Below are 22,948 nucleotides of genomic sequence, written 5' to 3' on the forward strand. Positions count from 1 at the left end.
CTACTTAAGACTACTATTGTGGTCACTCATTTAAAATCTTAGTACTATGCAGCATCCCACGTTATCAGGCTACAGTCTATGCTGACTATGAGGGCGCGGAAGTGAAAGTAAAGGGAATAAGCGATCGCGCAGTCCAGGCTATATAGGAGGGCGAAGTAAAAAATAACGAATCCCGATTACCACTCTGCTGCTGTCTGGGACTTTTGCTAAATGCATGAAATACAAGCCTTACAGTGAAAGACGAATAGGCTACCTTCTGATCCTATAATTAACGAAATAAATGGTTTATTTTAACACAGAGGAGAAGGACGCATTTGCCGCTCGCTGTAGCCTTGCAAAAATATTTGAGCGCTAGAATGTCCTAGTCATAGCCTAACAATAATAACTCTATATTTTCTGCTAAAACATTAGGCTACCTATTACGTCCAATGTAGACTATAGGCCTGCAAGACATGTAGGCTACAAAAAGACAATTAGGCTACACATTCACGTCACAGTCAGGAATTATTTGAATAAGAGGGTAGACTAATAAGTCTTTTATTTTAAAAGACGGTAGACTAATACGTGATAACTGTTTGGTTGACAGCCTTTAAAGTAGGCTCAATTTCATTTTCAGGGAAAGGTTTTTTTTTATGTTTTAGCCTGTTACAGCAGGAATTAGTGACTGGCATGTAGGGGCGTGGCATCACAATGGTTGCTTCCCATCGTGATGCCTGTCAACCATCACGATGGGCGATGATATCGTCCATCGGCACAACCCTAGCACAAATACTATTTAGAGGTGCATAAACGCTATATAAACTGCATAAATCGCTATATAAGCTGCGTGTTTGCGTGAATTTAGCCTCCACTATAGCCCTGTCCAGACAGTTGTGAATTTTTGGTCAACATACAGGTGGCGAGGCATGCAATATATTATATGTATGATATGATTATAGATTTGAAAGAGTTGCATTGTGAGGTGTCAGCATAGACATTTATGATTCCATAGAATAGTTTGCAGTCAGAAACACGCCGTATTCAGTGAAAGAGTATTTCTAGCTGAGTAATACATTGGACGGTTAATGATATATGGGCCATGTTTCTGATTAGATGGTTGTTATAGTTTGTAAGGTGATGACTTAAGGTTTGATATGTTATATGGCATATGGGATATGTAAATAAAGTCAACTTCCAGTCATATGTAAATAAAGTCAAATCCAACCAGACGTTCATACCAGAGATGCGTTCAAATTCGCAACAATATAGGCAAACAGGTTTTCTGTTTGCCTGTTTGCAAACAGTCCAGTGTTTCCCATACATTGACTTATTTGTGGCGGCCCACCACAATATCAACATTGACCACCACACAATGATTTTCCAGGTTGTACTAAATTGTGCTTAAATCTGGTTAGCATCATAACCAGCTGTGCTAATTTGTTAAAAAGTGTTGCCTTCAAGTTAATTCTGCAAACCAACCACCACAAATTCAAAATTCAATTCTCTGGGAAACACTGCAGTCTGAGGAGGTAGTTCTCCGCGAACATACAGCGGAGCTGGAGGTGAGCCGGAAAAAGTGTTTCAGTTACAATGGAATATTTACACCAACTTGTTCAAATTTGACTGTTTAGAGAAAACATGTTCACCATGAACGTTCACCACTAGGGTGACCAGATGAGATTGGCTGAAATTGGGACGCTTTTTTTTCGGGGGGGTGGTAGGCTTACAGCTTAATTTTCAAACCTGTACCAAAACACATTTTTATTCAAACATCAAGTCTGCCTCAAAATACAACAGAGAAATCATGAACTCAAAATGTCATTGTGGGAAAGAAAAAAAAAAAACAATGACTGCGTAACAGTGCAAATCAGACCTTTCAGAATAAGGATAATAGCCTAACGCTAATAACAAGCCTTGCCAAAATTATGGGTCATTAAGTAAGAATACAATATAATTGTTAGATTAAGTAGATTATGTTAAAACGACATAGACATTAGGCGAACTTCCGACGTTTTTTTGCACACACGCTGGCTCTGCCTGCTGCGCTGCCTGCACAATGTCCTCGGCCCCGGCGAAATCAGTGCATATTAGCCCTAATTATAGAACGTCAAAAAGAAACAAAGTAGCCGGGCTGCATCCAGACACTTAGCTGCCGTCGGGGGCTGCATGCAGTCGACTCAGACTCTCTACGGACAGTTTTTAATGTTTATCAGAAAATAACTACTCAGTATAATTTTCGGGGCAATTAGGGCAGGATTCGGGATTCAGGAACAACTGCTTGGATATCGGGACTGTCCCGAATTTTTCGGGACGTCTGGTCACCCTATTCACCACTGTTTGCCAAATTTGAACGCACCTCAGATTTGAAGTATGAGCCTTGTGGTGTTCATCAGATATCACGTCCACAAGATCATGACGGACAGACATAGGTATGTACAACCTGAAAACATAATGCCTCCAGCCACAGCTATCGCCGATGCAGAGGCATGAAAAGAAAGAGGCACAAAAAAGCCGACAAAGGTCCGTCTGTGTGTCGGCGGTGGTGTGCAACCATACTGATTTGGGCCACAGACGCTCTTCGATCACCCCCACATTATCAGACATCCAACTGTCGTCTTGGTGTGCAATATGCTTTACACAATGACTGTCTTTCCTAGACTATCAGGGCAAGTTAACTTATTGAGAGTCTCTAGCATCATATTCATATATATATATATACATTAAACTTAACATTTGGTTTGGATTTTATTTATTTTATTTTATTTGTATTACACCTCACAGAAGAATTCTTCACTATTATCATGTATGGTTTTATTATTATTCATCCAAATGTGTCGCTGCTAATGCAAGGTAACACTACTGTTTTTCCATACAATTACATGGTTTTACCCAAGTCAGACATGTTACCTATACAGCCTTTATAGTTTTACCACTTGTATGTATAGGCAAACAGAATCATTACTGTAGAGTAGACATACAATATTTAATATACATCTCATACATCATGTGAAATATTATTAGGCCTACATGCTTTATGTAATTGGCTAGAGCTCATGCACCCAATATTTATAAGGAATGGGAATCTCACTCCACAAATACATACCAACATTGAGTGTGCATAACATTCATTATTTGTGCATACCATTCAATAACTGAAGTAAGTTTTTGCTAAAGTGTCACATATTTTCTAGGATACTAGTGTTGGAAGTTATGCTTAAATATTAGATTATGTTCACCAATAACTGTAGTTTTAATGCACACCCCTAGTTCACGTTTTGTCTCTAAAATTCAATGATTTAATATAATATTTAATTATTTAATCTTTAAAGGGTGGGTAAAAGAGAGGACCCCATCATTACAAGAGGTCAGAGGTCACATGTGGACTCGGATATGGATAGGTATGCAAAAAGGTTTCCCTACCACTCTGTCCCACAGCATCGGGCCTGCCTGGACGTCTCCTGAAATCCTTCCTGCAAGGCAATTGATTATGATTTAGATTACTGCTTTCTGACCAGTGAAAGCCTGAAAGTAAAAGGTTTTCAACACTTCAGCTTCACATCAGGTGACACAAAACTACAAAATATTTTATCAGATGTGCCTTTCGTTTAGACGGCAACAGCGTTTTGGGGGCTTAAAAATGCTAAAAAGTGAAATCACCCTCCAGAGTGGAAATCTTAAAAAACACTCCACCGTCGCATTCATTCCCATCTAAAGGGTAAAAACACACGAATTTCACACACTTTTGTGTAAGCGTATGCACGCAGATTTCCCCCCAAAAAACTCTCGTCTTAAAGCGGAATAAAAAGTTTTGTGTTTTCTCTTCAGATCGTTTCCGTCTAAACATAGCCTGAATTACCTGTGTATTACCTCAACTTGACTCGACTTGATTTCGGCAGGACAGTTCAATGCAATGGGTGCAATTTCACCTACAGTTCTTGAACAGACACAAGACGACCACATACAGCCCAGTGGTTCAGAATAACATGAAAGTCTCCCATGCTTTGTCTAGGCAAACCGAGCAAACAAAATGCTGCAATGAAGAGCATTCCCAGACAGTGGTGAACTGAATGCTCTAAAACCCAAGGGCAAGAGAGGAGATTAAATGGGCTCCTCTGAAGAGAAGTAAACCTTCAGCTAAGCCTCATGATGCTACAGCATCAGCAGAGTTGCAAACCGTGTCCACTCACAATGAACGCTTGACCTTGACTTTTCAGCTTTTACATTGTTCCTGGATTTTCTTAGCCCGAATGAATAAGTGCTGATGCACTTGTTTATTCGAAGAAAGGAAGAAAGAAAGATTATTACAGTGTGTCCCTGATAGCTAACTGCAATGAACAAAAAAATGTGGTTACCCACTGCACAAAATAAAATATTGGCATTACTTTGGAGGTGCAAAAAAACATGGAGGGAAGATCATCATGTCCCTATTCCACTTTCTCCTCTGCGGGTCTCAGTGTTCTCAGGTAGATCAAGAGCTATCTGAAATAGCTTGTCGACACAGATGTTCTCTAGTGTAGCTGCTAATTCAGGGCAGCATCGTCCCATTAATTTGTTCCCCTGCGTCCTCATTTGTTGCATGTGGTGCTGAGAAGCAGACGTGGAGGCTGGGGTGTGTGGCACCCTTCTCCCATCACCCGCCGCAACGAACCAATGAGCCCCCCGTTAGCAATATCTGACCTTGTCATCTGACACATAATCAATTTGTGTGAGAGCGACTTGGACTGATTTATTCCATCACTCTGCCAGGAAGTCTATCTGCAAGGGATTTAGGTGCAGATCTGTAAGTGCTGTCTGCACACAAGTGTGTGAGAGGGGCCATGTGTGCAGAATTCAATGTGATGTACTTCAACATAACATCAAGGTAATGGCTAACAAATTGACTGTCTTGAAAACCATGTGTCCTTTGAACCTGATTTATGCAACCCATTTAAAAAGAGATAATAATGCTGAGGTAGCCAACATTCTCAGTTCAGTAACATTTTAATTAAGTGTAAAGGGAACCTTGAAAAAAAAAGCCTTAACAGTGCATTTCATAAAGGGCTATTTGGTGCTTTGAGGATTTTGCTTTAAGACTGGTTTATTTAAACACACAAACACAAGCCTGTTTCCCATCTCTAACATGATAAAAAACAATGCACCCCCCTCAATGTGTTATACTGCGCCACTAACAGCAGCCAATCAATGACTTTTCTATAATAATCACATTTCAGAGTGAAGTGGAGAACAGACTTTTTAACAATACTCGCAATAGGGCTGCACAATTAATCGAATTTTAATCACGATCACGATTTTGGCTTCCCACGATCAAATTTGCGTGATCGAGCAATATTTCAAATGCGTGCTCTACCCATAGAACCAACCTGGCAACCCATAGAACGCTCCACTACAAAACAAATCAAGTGCTCCTTAAACCTGTCTGACCATGTGCCTGCATGCAGCCTACCAATGACAGCTGTTCCCTGCACTGTTCAGTCTGATGCACTGTGGACTAGTGACATTATGTTAACTATTAGTAGGCTAGTTAGACTATACAATAAACGACGATCAAAAATTAAATGTGTGGCACAGCAGAAGGCCAAGAGCTTGTCCCTCGAGGCGGATCATCCATTGTTCGAAAATATTTCTGATTTCAGGCAAGTTAAGTTAACCAAAAATATAAGCAAAGCAGGGCTCTCAACTCATACCGTGAAACACATCACATGACGTAAACCACACATGCCTTTTTTTATCACGTTAACTTTTAGTCCTTGTTTGCTTCCTCCGATAGCCTATAGCCTACTGTAATAAGAGTTGAGCTAACGACGGGATCCGTGAATTTTATTCATGTATTTTATAAGCTACATGTGCAACCTACAATGCATATGCGTTTCAAGACACAGCCTACTCAAAACGAGTGAACAATAATGAAAATGTAGCCTACACGTCAGTGTTTTACATATCAACGAATGACTAAACCAGGGGTGTCCAAACTGCGGCCAGCCATGCACTTTAATCCGGCCCGCCGAGCATTTATTAGTTTATCATAGGCCGCTCGCTATTTTTTTCCAGCGATAGACGACGTTGTGGTTAACTTTAGGCTACTACAAACTGCTTTACACTCTTCTTAGAGAACGTTTACAATGTCAATGTCAAAACAGCTTGTCACATCGAGATACATAGTTTCTCCAGTGCAGCAGATCTAACTACGTTATGCTAGTTCATTTAATTGGGGACGCATTTGAGCGTGGGAGAGAGGGCGATGGCAACAGTAGTTCCCACTACTGACCAATTTTAAACTGTGAGAGGGCACAGCCAATGGCACAGCTAGCCTGGCTAGCGCCACCACTTCTCAATGAGAAGTGGTCTGGGAACCAAACGTTCATTTTCTCGTAAAAAATGCCCAGATCCGTTTATTGGGTGCCACGGATGTCTATCAAATGCGTCTGTGCATAGCTCATCATCGTCTTGCTTTCCCACCTGTTCTGTGATTGGTTCCCTATCTCAGGCGAAAATTTGCTTCATGGTCTCCAGGCTGCCTTAGCAGCGTGAATCAAATCGCGCGCAAGGCAGCATGGGAACACCCAGGCTAAGGCACAGCACTAGCCATAGGCTATTTGAGTGGAGCTGGCAAAGAGTCTTAAAATGACAGTGCACTATTTATAAATTAATTAAACAGCATTAAATTAACAGTATTTCTTAAAAAATTATTTTGTCATTTAAATAATACAAAACATTATTATTATTATTATTTGTGTGTGGCCCGCTAGCCAATTTTCAAAACCCAATGTGGCCCTTCAGTCAAAAAGTTTGGACACCCCTGGACTAAACGATTACAGTAAACTCATGAACAAGAAGCAGAGCTTAAGTGGCTAATGGGGAGCGTTGGGAGGATTCCCGGTGGGCTGTTAACGTTTTCCCAAATATTAACAAAGTAGCACGCACAAAACATTTGTTTGGAAGTCGCAGTCAAATCTATATTTGCAGTAATTTAGGGGAGTAAATGTGAGGGGAAGAATTTGGGTGAGCCAGATAGCAAGTCCAATATGTTTAGGGAAAAAATATTTTTGTCACTAAAATTAATTAATAATCATGATAAATAATCGTGATCTCAATATTGATCAAAATAATCGTGATTATCATTTTGGCCATAATCGTGCAGCCCTAACTCGCAATCCTTTGCCCACAACCCAGTGGAGCTGTGGAACGTGTAACACCACAAGATGACTTTAAAGGTGGAAATTGAATCAGGCAATTTGCCACCAAATTCCGCTGGAGTTCACAGACAAACCTAATGAGACTTTGACTTTCAATACAAGTGAAAATAGGCCTGCCGACACTTCATTTTCGAAAACACACCGCAGACACCCATGGAATAACTAAGTCATATGGTAAATATCAAATTGTTGTATGTCAACTCAACTATTTTTTGTGAACTTTTGGGCCCTATCTCGGCGATCTAAAATGCATGGTCACTTGTGAATAGCTTAGGGGTTTATCCAGTCCACATTGGGGGTGGTTTTGTTATCAAACGTTATCAAACGTCGGACGCCTGGCACAACAAGGCGGTTCTTATGTTTCTTACACTCAAAAATGTTTTGAGCGTAACATCCTTTAAACCAATGAAAATGACATCTGTCATTCCCTTTAGCAGCAAGCAGCGCAACTTTACACAGTGCATCGGTATTTTGATAGTCAACGGCACATTTGAAGGAATCTGCTTGCACACGAGACTGTATGGAACAGGTATTCCACTAAACCAGACATAGGCAACATACGGCCCGTGGGCGTTCCCTGACCGGCCCGCTAAAGGTCAGTGAAAAAACAGTAGTCAAGAGCCTAGCAGACATAATGCACGCAAATCAATATCGTTGCTTTTATTTTGAAAGCAACTGCTATTTTTACGGCCATATTTTTTTTTTTTTTTTTACGCATACGACGTAAACATCCTCACTGATGTGCTGGTGAATAGAGTTTATGCTTCTGCATTGACACAATGCAGTTGCCTTTACGTCGGCGTGAACTTTTCAAAGTTTTGTGTCTCCTGTGTCTGCGTCGCTCACCAACGCAACGGTTATCAGAATGTCAAACTCCTAGCCTACTGCTGCTCGTTGGGGATACAAAGTGTTCATTTCAAAACGTTACTGACAGATAGACAGTTTACAATCAGATAACCCCGTCATTGTAACCAAAATATGTCTGAGTTTATTTGCAAAGCTTATGTTAGCTAACTAGTATGATACTACCACAGGTTGCTTGAAGCAGCCGGCTCAACACACAGGGTGAGTTGACCAATCACAGTTTTGTGTATAAAGTTAAAGCAAAAACATAGCCTACATTTTCAAAATAGTTTTCTTTATGAATGTTGATTAACTAATGACAGCCTACTATTGTCTACTCCACATTTTCAGTCTAATTCTGCATAGAGTTAATTTAATGATAGTCTTAGAAATATTGCTGAGTGTTGATCAAATGGTGGCACAAGCCCTATGGTTGTACTGACTCCTTTACATTTTCATGGTCTAGCCTATAGATATTGTACTACTTTTTGTATCAGTCTTTGAAAACTGAAAATAAAAACATGTGAATGTCAAAAAATCATTTTTGAGAATTTGAGAGGATTAAATACTGGACATAGATTAAATATTGCCGTTTTTACTTCGTCTCCCTCACATTTTCATCTGTTCTTACGAGAAGTAACCAAAACCATATGATTTACTTAATGTTATACAAGAACAGAATAGAATTGAACAGAATTGAGTTTAGACTTGAGTTCGGTATTTTGGGTCCGGCCCTCCTCAACAGTCCCAGTTAGTCATGTGGCCCCTTGAGGAAATTAGTTGCCCACCCCTGCACTAAACCATGCTTTACTAAAACCTAGCAGAATAGCCTACATGCATCTGCACTCGTCTATTATTTGTCTAATAGGCAAAGTGAAACTTCACCGTGGTGTCATAGTAAAAGACAAAACAGTTATAGGCCTACACAGTTAATTATTTTCACTATTGACTGACAATGGGTTACCATTGAAAACATGGCCTGATAAAAGCAACACTTACCCCAATGATGTTCGAATGACTGAATAAAAAACCTAAGGACATTTATCTTGCAGAGGAGTTGCTGCTTACATTTCGTGACCGTGTGTCTTCAGCTGTGCTTCATATGCACCTTTCGCTATAGACCAGGTTTTTCTTGGTCAGTGGCGTAATGCTTTTTAGATAGTGTACATTTTCCTGTAGCTCTAACCTGCTAACATGGGAGCCGAAATAAAAACACGCCACGCAGCTGACACGCTCACGCCACGCACCCAGTCTGAGAAAAGTATCCAGAGTATTACTCTGATTTAGCGTTTGTTCAGTTTCAATTGTACTGATGTTTTCAATCTGATAGGACCACACTACCATGCAGCAGAATGAAGGCACATACAATGGACACCTTATGTAGTCCTATGGTGGAGCTCTGCACAATATGTTACTGCTGTGCTGATCTGAGAGCTAATTCACAAAAGCAGAATTTAGAAATCCCAGATAACAGGAAAATTGAGGCTTGATCTAATGTGGGCAAGTTCACACCAAGTTAAGCATATTATTTGCTTTTTCATATATCTACATGTGCATATGTGTTAGCCTGGCTAACGTCAGACCTCATCTCATTGAGATGGGGTCTGGGAACTACAAGTTAATTTTCTCAAATTTGAAACGTGGTTTACGAATGCCCAGAGCCGTTTATTGGGCACTACGAATGTCTATCAAATGCATCTGTACGTAGCTCATAACCGCTTCAGTGTGTCGTCATAGTCTTGCTGTCCCCCCCTCCGTTCTGTGATTGGTTCCTTCGTTGAGGTGAAAACGAAGTCCATGGAATCCAGGCTGCCTAGCAGCGTGAATAAAATCGCGCCCAAGGCAGCATGGGAAAACCCAGGCTACATATGCGCTAGAAAAGTTGTAAAGAATGAAACATAGGCTACTGGCTGTTAGCCTGCAAGGATAAATCTCAACAGTTTTTCCTATCTGATTCACAAAAGTGAAAAGAGGTAAACTTGTCAGTTTGTGGGAAAAGCCCCAAAATATTGGTTTCTGTGCTATGTTACGTCCCTGTATATTTTATATTTTATGTTTGTTTGCTTTGGTCTGTCCTGTGTATGTTCTGTTGTGTTTCAGACAGTCCAGCAGGGGGGCTTAATTGCTGGGCCGGCCTAAATAAGGTGCTGGCTGACGTCATCTGGGAGCTCGTTCGCTCGCTCTCGGGATTTTGGATTTTTGGGTTGCCGCTGCCATGCCACGCTACGCGTCTCTGCTGCTTAGCGCAAGCCACGCGTTCCAGCAGTTCTGTCGCCGTCGCACCTGCCTGCTCTCGGAGTGAGAGTCCGGGAAAAGGCTGGGGATTGCCTAGGCCTTTGTTTGAGGCCTTTCCTTTTGGACTTTGTTTGCAGCCTTAGTTTTTGTTCTATAATACTTTTTTCCTTATTATATTTTTGTAAATAAATGTTTTTGAATTGATGCTCCGCAGTTACTTTCTGATTTTGGCCGTCTTCTATCTTATGTTTATGTCCCACAAAAACCCCTAGACTGGGACCTGACAGCTATGCCATCTGAATGAATGCTAACTGTCTAGTAGTGACTACACATAAGGAGTTCATCTGAGTGTATCAGTGTACAAAAGTAGTACAATCGCGTTCATGTTGCATGGTGAAGCAGCAGTTATGTTAGCGTTTAACAGTTGGTCAGCCTGGGTTTGAATCTCGTCTGCTAATTAGAAAACTTTCATTTTACTTTACCTTCAGTGTACAAATACATCTATTAATATTAGACAGGAGCAATTGGCCCATTTCAATGCACCGATTATACCCAATTATGATTAGTTACTCATTTACGTGTGTAAACCTTCCACTAGTGCCTTCCATGCAGAAAGAAAAAAAAAGATTTATCCTTGTAAACAAAGGTTATTGGGGTATAGCCAAGGCTGTGTAGTGTAATTCCACTGAAAAGAAAACCACATACTGGGTACTTGTGAAGAGTCTTTTTCTTTTTTGATGGATTGATGGAAAGAGTAAGTGGGCCTAACTTTGTGAGTGACTGGGGCCCACCAAGGTTTTTTGGGTCCAGTAAGTTATTGATATAGTGCCTTAAGAATACACATGATCATTTGGGCAAAACAAAATATGACCACAAATATAATGCACCTTTCTGTGTGGAATCAGTTCTACAGGAAAAACAGGAACCTCACAAGACCTAAGCAGATACTAGTGAGGTTACTGCGAGCAACCACAAAATTGCAGATTATTTTAAGATTTCTTTATGTAGGCTTACTAGGCTTGAATGTACTCAAATTCTCAAACAAAACATTCCAGATATAGCCAGGCCAAAACGCCATTTCAAAGCATACCACCACTCCACAGAGTTCTCCTCAGTAGTAGGCTAACATCACTACTACCCAAATTGACAGCTTGGTTAAGCATGCTTGCTTTAAAAAGGATTTGGCTATTTGTCAAGGAGGTCAATTAGAGTAGACTCACACAAGCAATGAATTGCCACCCTAAAGGAGATTGTTGTGGTTTCTTTTTAAACAGCCTGAAGTGTCATATTTGAAACATTCTTAAAAAACATTCTGTAACACTTTCGATTCACTTAAAGTGGTAAAACATTTAATTGTAACCTGTTTGGTTTCAGGTCTACCTGGATAACACTGGATACAATTCTTGCAATTAAAAGACACAGGCCTACAAGGGCAACAAAACGCAGGCCTTCTATCAAATCCTGTTCACTGCACGCCATCTGTTAATATGCCACCGGCAGACTGCGATGATGTTTAAATTAAGGTTACCTTTTCGGTAACAGTGAACTTCTGAGCCTGACACCGTGCCAGCTGCACAGAACAATTTTTGTTTGCCGTTGCCAAAATGCCTGAGCGGGATGCTCTGACTGCAGAAACCGAAAGCGACCTTGATTGTAAGAGAATGCCAATGCTTTTCTCTCCCTTGCATGCTTGAAGTGTCAAATCTCCAACTAGGAGCAGCTGCTGCTACACGGGGGAAGTAGAAAGGGGGAGAGTGGTGCTGACACGGTGAAACGGTTTGCCTTATCTCGTGATTGACACTGCTTTGGATCGATCCTGACAACAGTCTTGTAAAATGAGGATAAAACGCCAAGTTCTTGCTCGGTGGAAGACGACAAAGCTAGCAAGTGCATTGACTTGTCCAATCGCTCTAACTAACTTTCTTCCAAAGTGCAATGCAATCTCAGAACGTCTACATGGGGTGACAAAAGGTTTCGCGTTAACTGAGCATGTACAAAGTCGCAATATGCCATTAAGCAGATATCAATAACAGTGTATGCATGTCTGGCTTCTTATCTACGTTGAGTAAACCCCTTAGGTACGCTCAGTGCCCAAACCTGGGCTCAAATAGCACGCCTTATGCTGTCGTTCCTCGATAAGCACTAATACTGTATCGACAGGGTTACAGCATATGTATCAGATAGATACCTACCTTTCCAGTGGAGAAATTGATAATAATAGGTAAGTTTGTCATTACATTTGATTACTGCTCGTTTTCGTCCTCCATCCATTACCCTGTCGCCATTTTGCTTAAAATTCTGCAGGTTGAACTAAAACTCGGGTGGGGATGTCGCCGGAGTAACATGTACTTGAAAATCCACATATGCGCAAACTGTGATGGCCAAGCAATGTTTTTCACTTTCCAGTGACAAGTATATGTTAGAATTACAATCGATTGGCATTGTTGTGATTTCATTTGCATTCGTTTGTTATCCGAGTTTGTTGTAACCACATCATACGCCCCCTACTAACAATATGGATTATTCCAGGCAGACGCTACAAAAATTCTTGCCCCTAAATTGCTGTTTGGAAGATCACAGCAATGGTGGCAGACAACCCACAGTCTGGGCGACCGCCTTATCGTGGAATTGTATGCACTGTAAATTCCGAATAGCTTTATGTCTGTACAATGTGGCGGAAATGTAGGCTAGACGTGAGGGAAGAAAACTGGTCCTTTACTTTCCTGAGAATGCAATAGTCATAGTTATTCTGAATGCATGCTTTTTTTGTGTTTCGCTGCTTGAAAATGTCTGACCTGAAATTGCCCATAAACCTAGATGGCCTACCTGACTACTAATGTTTTCAACAGAAGTCCCTATGCTAGGCTACCTCATGCACAGTGCAGTATGCACATGCAACTTTTTGTAGCCTATATTTTATACGATATCCAAGGTTGTAAGGGATTCAATGAACGGTGTATTTGGAGGGTCAGTAAACAAAACAATTCCCTGTATTTAATGTAGGCTACCCTAATGCTATAGCATAGGTATACATTGACTTGATAATGTAGCCAAATGTTTTGTTTTGTTAAATATGAAATAAGCTATAACTTGATTTTTGATAAGTTAATTAATTCTGGAGATAATTAGGCTAAAGCTAGGTTAGAATTTTACTATGTTTAGAGGATCAAAAGTTGAAAGAGATAGCTTCAACTGATAGTGACAGAGCTTTGAACTAAAAAAAAACTGTTTGAGCTATTGCAACAAGAGTCCATTCAGCCTGTTTGAACAAGTTTGTTTGAATAAACAATGCCTAATATGCACATTAGAGGTAAAAACATATACAGACTAAGCCAGTCGGTCTTTTCCAAAGGTTATGGGAAACATTTTTTTCTCATCACTGCCTAACAACTCAACAAACATATCACTTAAAATGCCGGTGTGCTAGTTTGACTGGTGATCATGTTAACTGGTGATATTTGCATAAAATCAATGAATATTCAACCAGGCCCTGCCTACTTCTGAAGAGCACTCTGCTCTACCTCTGCCGCTGAAGTGGCGAGCTAGGTTCACATTTTCAAGAAGCCTGCAGTGAGTGACAAATATGAAGAAAGCACCGAAAACCTGGACATCACCGGTTCATGTCTAATGCATGTCAACTTAAAGAGAAACTATGCAGTTTTAGCCATTTCTTTCGCTGTTTTCTCCCATTTTGCTCGGAGGTTTCTCTGCAGAGCTCCCCCTACAGCTTCGGAGTATTATATGATACACCTCAATTGGTCAGCCTGCCGTTTCCTCTTTCCCTGTTTCCTCCGACAACGATTTACTTGATTTCTGCTTCTTTCCGCTGTCTCTGCCATGACAAATGTGTGAGAAACTCCATCGCTACCTTGCTCTAGCCGGTGCCTAGCGTGTCTGTGTCTAGTGCAGTAAAGCAGTTTGTTACATTGCGAGGCTGCGATACTTTCTGTCTCTGAGGCCATTGGCCTGCCGGGGCCAAAGTTGCAAGGGTGGTTGTTCTGCCTACATGCGCTAGGGGCAAGCAAGACGGCCACCATTAAACCCGAAAAAAAGTCATATAACCATTCCAATGACTCCGAAGCTGTTCAGTTAAGGTAAATTAAACTAAAAAAACTGCATAGTTCCCCTTCAAGCATTGTCCACACGGAATGCTGTGCGAACAGGAAAGCAACAAAGGTTTTGCTGGGTTTTCGAACATGAGGGCAAAATATTCTTCTAAATAAGCAGTGATATCACTACACCACGGAGAGCTGACATCATCACATAGTCTATCGTAGTATCTTAATATACGTACTGATATCCTGATGTCCAAGTTAAGCCCATGACATGAGCAAACACATCGAATGCAAGCCTCAACATACAGTGTAGATTCATCTTTGCCTCACACCAAAACAGCCTACAACAAATTGGCATGACCAACTTCAGACGTTGTTCATTTTGGGATGCAGAAACACACATCATGATTATAATGCGCAAAAATTCTGAAAGTCACTTGTGGGACTCCAACCGCTCACTAAAACTGCAATCTTTGAACAGTCATCAGTAATTCACACACAGCTTTTACCAGTAGTGCCACCAATTCAATCAAACAGTAGTGAAGTCATTGTTGTATCTCTCTCTCTCTCTGTAGCCTGTCTTCACATTAAATTAGTGTGTATGTTGTCTTGTTGTGACAGCTTTTTTGTCAACCGACACCAAGATCTATATTTATTATAGCAAGTAGGCTAACCTAAGTGAATGTTTTGGACCAGGCTGCTGAACGAGCATAGTAGCCTAACCTGCAAATGGCCTTGCAAGTGCAATTTAGGCTATGTGGGCTGCAGCAGTAGTTGGAATTAGAGAGGATTGAAACAGGACAAAATTCTGGGTCGGGACCGACATACCCTAATATGGATCTAATGAAAGTAAACACAACTAATCAGCTGACTATTTCTACACAGTATTTGTGTGGATAATGCTTGAACGGGCATGTATTAGACATAAACTGGTGATGTTTTCAGCGATATCCATTATGTTATCTCAATTGCAAACACTTTGTGAAAATGTGAACCTCTGGCACTCCGGGGCGGAGGCAGAGCAGAGCAGAGCGCTCTTCAGAAGTAGGTAGGGCCTTGTTGAATATTCACTGATTTTATGCAAATATCAACAGTTAACATGATCACCAGGCAAACTGGCACACCGCCTTCATGGCGACAGTAAACTTGGAGGACCCGACTTTAAAAATCCGACCTCCGAAAAAAAGTGTGTTCATGAGAACAGTTTGGAAAACAAATATGGATCCCCCAGTAACATGACATGGCATTTTTACATGTGATACAGGATAGTATTTTCTATTTCTAAACTCCCCTCTTGACGCTGATTGGCCCACCATCCAGGAAACGTTGTTGCATTGAGAGGAGCCAGATAATATCTCAGTGTAATGAAAACGAGCGCAGATACTAGGCGGGCGGGGCCAGGCTAACTCTTCTGAGCTGTAGCCTGAACATTTTTCAGATGTCAAAAGTTTGAAAATCAACTTCTGGCCAGACGATGGACAGAGGGCACCAGAGCCGAGATGTCTGGCCAAAAGTTGGATGCATCTCCACCCTACCAACCTGCTCTGTGGGTTACCGATGTAGAGGATAAATCTTGATGTAAATGTTTAAAGCAACTGACTGAATAGAATTGACAATTAAAGAAGTTATTAAATGTAAAACTGTTTACCTTGGTGTAGTTGACTACCAGCAGTTCGGTATGTAAAATTGACACACAGTGAACAAGTCCGATTGTCACCACTTTCATATGCAAATCCTAAAAATTGAAATGACCATTTCACCTTGCAGTGGTGTAAAATGTATAGCAATTGACTTTGGGTACCTCAACATGTTTTAATTGTTGGATAATTGCCCAAAAGTTTTAGCATTGAAATTAGAGGCTGACTGCACACAAGCGATTCTCTCGCAATGCCACTGCAAGACGTTAGGCCTTGTTCTCAGGTGGTGATGCTTTTTAAGCCAAGTCAAATGTCAGTGTCCATTTTGGGTCTCCATGGTTACCCCTGCCCTGGCTGTGACCATTAGGCTCTAATTGAACACATCAGTGTTTCTACCCCCTCTTTTGCCCGGAGTGGTCAGTGTGAGGCAATCACTCTGATGCAATACGGCTGGCCAGACCTTGCGTCACACGGATGGATGTTGTTAATTGGGGTGAGGGCAAACAGATGATGCGCTCTGTCCACATCAGGTGCTTGGAGTTCTGAGCGAGAGAGACTAGATGATGCGCTCTGTCCACATCAGGTGCTTGGAGGTCTGAGAGAGAGATATAAGTATAACGTGTAGTAAGAGCCAGGGCCAAAGTCCCTTACTGGCCACCGTCGCTGTACCTGTGCACCCTCTGAATGGGACAGAACTTTTTAACACCAATTATGTCAAGAGTCGAGTGTCAGGAAATGACTGTCAAAATTGTCAGGCCACAGTGACGGGGAGTCACGCTGCACTGGCGAATGTGCCTTGGCATTACGTTGGTTGCAGGGAGTTATTCAGCAGGCCGCTTATGGTGTAACAGATGGACATTGTTGGCCGTTCTCAGAGAAAACACAGACGTCCCACCAACCCACACTACCCACGCAGTGGGTTTGTAAATGCCAAAAGGTTGCAAATTGCAATGCACAATAGAGCAACCAGCAGAAAAATATGTAGCATGGGGTGGCTGTCATCTTTTGGGGCAGAGCAGGAACAAAATTATTTGTATTTGTTCTCAAACATATCTTCAATATTCCATATGAAAAATTTTGAGTATTGAAATAGTGAACAAATGTACATATGCTTCAGCTGTGAAGGAGGCGCTCACACAGGCATCCCAGACAGCTTTAACCCTCATTTAAATTGTATAATGATAACACACTGTCAGTTAATTATTGATGTTATTACATTATTTATTTGCTAGGCAGATGCCCCCAATCCCATCGTTGTTATGTATAAGTAAACAGTGCATCGAGTGCTTTCACATTTAAGCTATTGGATATTTTTCAGAAAACCTCTTGTGTCAGATCACGGCCTATGTACAAGCTGGTATTACACAGATGACCCACTTTGTAAGACAGCAAAACATTATTCATTTTAATTAATGTATTCTATACAGCAGTATGCTGTCTGCCATGAAATGCTTTCATAAGTCCACAAGTACATGCACTGCCTTTAGACAGTCAATGCTCTCAAATTTATAGATCTGTCACTCAGACAAGGATGAAAGGAATAATGAACGAGAGATGGAAAAGACAGAAATTGAAAATACAATAAACCCCCCTAAATGAGCCATTGACAAGGTCTTCAGGTAGAGCGGTAACAGGCTAGATAAATTAGTTATGTTTTCTTGGATTTCATATGTCTCATTTGAATTTCATTTTTAATCATTCACCCCTTGATAGTCATATTTACCTGATCGTTAAACCTCATTAGTCGGGATTCCAAAGGTAAATCTTTCTTTGACAGTAGCCATTGAGGCAGCTTCATGTCTCATCATTAAACCACAGTGGCAAGGTTGCAGCTCAAATTGGTGTCATTTTATCACTACTCGAGAAAAGTATTTTAATATTTTTTTTCCTTTTCTCTCTCTCTCTCTCTCTCTCTCTCTGTCTCTCTTCAATAGTCATATGTCTTACTGTGTCTCAATTACCGTTAAACAATCCCCATCACAGCATTTGCCTTGAGCAATTACATCGGTAATACCAAGAAAATTACTGGTTTATCCTACATCTTCCCCCTACTCATGCAGGTCAGAATGGATCTAGAAATCCCTATTCAAATTTCTAATCTGTGGAAGGCTTTAGTCATTTAAATATATATCACAAAATGGAACCAAATTAGCATATGGATGACAGTTGAAATTAGTTGGGGATTTGAATCCATGCTATCACAGTTTTTGTTTTCCAATATTTTGTGTGTTTGTGCATCAGATAGTTCAGCAGTATGGTGCTTGGCTGGTTTTCCCTACTGCAAAAAGGAGTTGTTGATGAGAAATGCGATTGAGCTCTTTCATTTGCAGTCACCTTGCTCAAGCTGTAGACACAGGACAAGTTATTTTACAGCACTTATTGGTCCTAATTTATAGGGCAGCAACATGACATCAGTCTGAAAGTGTTCTAGCAATACTGTAGCTGACTATTCCTAAAACATTTGTTAGTCAATTCATGTAATGTTTTCTAGTATGTTTGTCTGACACTATAAATATGCATTTAACTAATATACAGTATGTCTCAGTCATTACTGTGCACTTGCATTTCACATTGTTAAGTTAATATAATGTTAAGTTAAAGGTAGTCGGTGATTGTACGCAATTTCAAGCCCATACCATTTTTTTGACACATGCAATGGACATCTCACAATCTGTTCGCTGCCCATCCCGTGAGTACACTGTAAAAAAACAGTCCATATAGGCAGGCCAGGTTCGAAAACTGGAAACAAAGAAAGTGGGGGCAGCCTGTCCCCAGGGATGGATTACTGCACGGGCCTACCGGGCCCAGGCCCAGGGGCCCAAGGGGTCAGGGGGCCCTGAAGCCCAAGCCTTTGCATGGAATCATTGCCTCAATATCAACAAATCAGGATGTAGACTATGAATCTGATTGAATTTAGTGTTGGCCATCCCCAAAAAGCACCAGAATACAGGAAATCACATCAAACAAATTAAAAAAATTCTGGGGGAGGACCCCCAAACCCCCCTTTCACATATACGACAATAAGTGTGGGGCCCGTTAATTCATCTGGGCCCGAAAGTTCATAATCCGCCCATGCCTGTCCCCCAAACAAAACCAAAACCCTATGTGGAGTTTCTCTGGGAATAATGAATGGAGGAGTGAGCTACCTCTCTGGTATGTTTTGTTTGGTCCTTGAATAAAATATAATGTACATTGTTTTGGACAAAAGCGTCTGCTAAGAAGTTTAAATATACAAAAACATAAACAAACGTGACGCCATGTGTAATTGCTGACTGCACCTTTAATGAATGCCATGTGTAATTGCTGACTGCACCTTTAATGGACTGTGTACTATAGGCTCTTGTGTGAATGTACTGTACCCTGGTGGAGTGTTTTTAAATGAAAATCTGATCATATATGATAATGATGACCTCCAAAATGACAGAGAAAATTGTAAGTAAATATAACCATATGCAGTGATTTTCCAGGTCCAAGGAGAATGGAAGGTTTAAAGCAACAACAAAGAGTTTTTTTGTACCTTAAAATAAGGTTTCCAAAATCGTTTCAGTGGTTCATCAACTTGTAACAGGGTGAACGGCACTTCTGCATTCGCTTCGCAGCCCTCTATCGGCTATAACCGCACTATGTAAGTTTGCCAGATCGGGTAGCGGATCTGTAGTTCGATGGAATGAGACATAAGAAACTACAAATTTGACTTGCGTTTGATGTCGCAATACATCGTACTTTCATAAATCATGCAACATATTCTACCTTGTCTGTGGACATTGTTATTTGCAAAGCCGGTGCTGGATAAACAAATAGCGTGTGTGTGACAGAGGGAAAGTTCTTTAGTGTGGCTTTAAGGGAAATGAGACAAAATATAAACACACCAAATGTATCTGTGAAGCGGCTCTTGACATATTGACGTGGCAATTGTAGCATCCCCTATGTATGGAATTTCACAAAATGTAGTGTCCATGGTGTGTTTTGGTAATTGTGTGTACCAAGTTTGGTTATGATTTGACCTTTATAGGATGGTGGTAATATGGGAATATATGGATAAAATGGGCCACATCCTGAAATTTGATTGATGTTTTACTTGAGCCAACACTGGGCCGTAATGCTGGATTACAATGATTAGCTATTATGCCAGGCATTAGAAATTAACATATGAAGTTTCATGGGGATCAGCAATTAACATGGCATTGTCAGCTGAAATTTGAAATTGATTAGCTGTTAGCTGACATTTTGAAGAGTGAATCAATTGAGACTTGATGAAATGAGGCCAGGTATAACGGTGCGTTTCCATTTACGCAAATTTCGCTTCGTTCTCATTGAGGTTGAATGGAGACAAAAATCGCTCTGATTGGGTGAAATGAGAGCGAATTTGTGGAGCCATGCAAAACGGAGTTGCCGAAAGTTTAACTTTATTTAAATGAGAATCATGCAAGAACCAATCAGTTCAGCCTGTTTGTGTTTTGTGTAAGACTGGGGAGGCTGCCACAGCTGCAAACATTGGTGCTTGTATCAACACAGATTCTGGTCCATATGTTACACATACTTAGGCAAATAGACCACTGTAGAGTTTCTAAATTAGATAGTTCCGGTCCTTGTTTATGATTGGCTAAATCGCGTTTGATGCCGTACATACATACAAACATACACCTAACCATAAACATAGACCGCATTTCGTTCTATATTCTACTGTGCTACCACAACTTGACAAAAAAAGAGTAGCTGCTTCTCGACGTTGCTTGGCAACCATTCTGATTGAGGAATATATCTTTTGGCAGAAGAATAACTAAATATGAATAAATCATTACATTTCTCTTTGCTGTGCCTTTATTTTATGAAATCTTGCCAGATATATGTAGTAACCGTTTTAGAAAAGCAATAAGCCGCTTGAGTCCGCTTGTGCGTCGTGCCTAACAACACCCCTTAGCTGTTCTAAAATCAGTGTAACCTTCGGCCTCTCGGGGCTTATTACTTAATTAAACACTCAAACTTTTCAGGTACCCGACAGGCCAACCACCAGCATCTCCGGACATTGCAATTAATTGTAAGCCTAGCCAGGCAGCTAGACTACATACTACAACACAGGTATGAAATATATTATGTCTTAGTGACCTTGTTTTTTCTATGAACATGAATTGTTGTTTAGGCACCATCAACATGAGGCATAAAGACCCCTGTATATCTTCATTAAGTTGTTAAACTTTTGAACTATAGCTGATAATCTCGCTTGGCATCTCTTGCAGCCACTACTATTTTGCTGTTTCACTGTCTACGACCCCAAGGCGAAATGTCATTGGCCAATGGCTCTCAAGGAACAAGAGCAAATAAATTTCAAAAATTCCATCGGGTTCCCAAGATATGAGCAAAAATGTAAACATGTTTATTATAGTGCCTCCTATGTACAAATATGTGATATGTGATGTGATATGAGATCATGCACTGATTTGGGACCTATGGTGAAAAATCTCTGTCTGTTTTTGCCACATTTGTCACATTTTGTTGCAGAAAAATAAAAATGAGGAAGAATCAGAACAAAAACAAAAGAGATCCAGCAGCTTCACTGCTTGGACCCCTAACAACATTTAATCAGAGAGGAACTGCTGTATATATGACAATACTCTCAGCACAAATGTTCACCCAAGTAACTGCAGATAAAATTAAACATAATGAAATTTCATGTCCGTATCAAACAATGTGTGACGCTAAGAAACAGCAGAGCGCATCAGTACGCAGAGAGTGAAAAGTGTGTTGTCTTTTGGGGGGAATGAGGGATATGACGTGACAGTGGGCTTCTGTTTTCTGAGCACAGAGTAATTTTTTTAATGGCCTGCCTGCCAAGCGTGCATGCCCCAAGTTTGATTTTTATTTCTTTTTCTTTTTTTACCGACAGAAAAGTAGGAGGGGGGAGAAACCTCTGATGATTTATTATGCTGTTTGTACCTCATGCTACTAGTTATCATCTGCAATTTATTTCCTACCTTGGGGTAGGGTGAGCCACTTTTCTCCATTTTTCACTGTCTTACCCTCCCTCCCCCCGCACCCTCAACCCCAAACTCAACCTCCACACCCCCGTTTTTTTGTGTTTCTTGATCCCGCGTGCTGCCGACTTAAGCTGCAGCCTGGAGCCATGGCGTTGGAACATCACAGAAAACCACATCATTATGCTGCAGCCTGTTAACAAAGAGAGGAGGCAGAGCAGCCGTTTAAATCATGGGGGCACGCGAAAGAACACAAAAGATTATAGAGTTCACTGCTCTGACCTGCGGAGGGTTTTTTTTTTTTGTGCCCTCCTCGGGATGCTGCGTTTGGGGAAGAGCAGCACGCTTATGCTCGTGCATTTCATCCCTCTCTTCCCTCCTTCTCCCCGGCGCGATTTATCCTTTCAGCAGTCACTCCAGTTACTCTGAGCCTGCTCCGTTTCTCTGGCTGTACCACGTTAATACAAGGTCTCACTATTATTGTGTGTGTGGTTGTACATATTCCACCTGTCCTCCAGGGAATCCTCTAGTGCCTTTCAAAGAAAGTCCACCATGGCACCGCCAGGCCTCATCACATTCTGATCATCCTGTGACTCCAAGGCTTCTGCAAATCCAATGCCAAGGGCCAAACACATGTTGCCTCTTTTTGCTTTTTTTACACTTCAAATTGACTAAAATGATGAAGCTGAGGAAGAGAGATGATTGGCTGGTGACAGCTCATCACCCCAGTTTTAAATGGTTAAAAGCTGGTCCTTGAGACGTATGCAGTCATATGCCTTGTAAATGCGAGTTTTAAACCGTCTGAGCTGTGTTGAATGCTCTGGGGATGTGCTGAGGAAGACAGTAAATGACACTTTGTTGGAGACTTGTGTATGTGGTGATAAATGGACATGGCCTTGGCTAAGGACGGGAGACCTTGTCAGAGAGAGTTCCCGTATTCACCCAACATCTTTCAAATAGATTGCTTGGCATCCTTCAGTGTTCACAACTCACATCGTTCCTAGTTTTGTTTCCTATAAAACTAATTTCATTAA

The 22,948-nt window shown here is 41.0% G+C and overlaps 1 protein-coding gene and 1 long non-coding RNA gene across 3 annotated transcripts in view; one reads left to right on the forward strand and one right to left on the reverse strand.

The window, feature by feature from the left end:
* The window catches only part of znf644b (zinc finger protein 644b), a 45,890-nt gene extending 33,364 nt beyond the window's left edge, over positions 1–12,526 (reverse strand). The window contains exons 1-2 of one of the 2 annotated variants that reach the window (XM_048253148.1): positions 12,488–12,526; positions 3,400–3,449 (exon numbers count right to left, since the gene is read on the reverse strand). The gene's annotated coding sequence lies outside the window, so the exon portion shown is untranslated. Of the gene's footprint in view, positions 1–3,399; positions 3,450–12,442 lie in introns of both variants that reach the window. The other variant, XM_048253147.1, reaches the window with a different exon arrangement.
* On the forward strand, positions 12,394–21,293 carry LOC125300951. Its single transcript, XR_007194643.1, has 3 exons — positions 12,394–12,471; positions 20,934–21,021; positions 21,180–21,293. It is a non-coding gene; the product is annotated as an uncharacterized LOC125300951 (long non-coding RNA).
* The last annotated feature ends 1,655 nt before the right edge of the window (positions 21,294–22,948 follow it).

This window comes from Alosa alosa, chromosome 9 (assembly GCF_017589495.1).
Source record: "Alosa alosa isolate M-15738 ecotype Scorff River chromosome 9, AALO_Geno_1.1, whole genome shotgun sequence".
NCBI classification, from domain to species: domain Eukaryota; kingdom Metazoa; phylum Chordata; class Actinopteri; order Clupeiformes; family Clupeidae; genus Alosa; species Alosa alosa.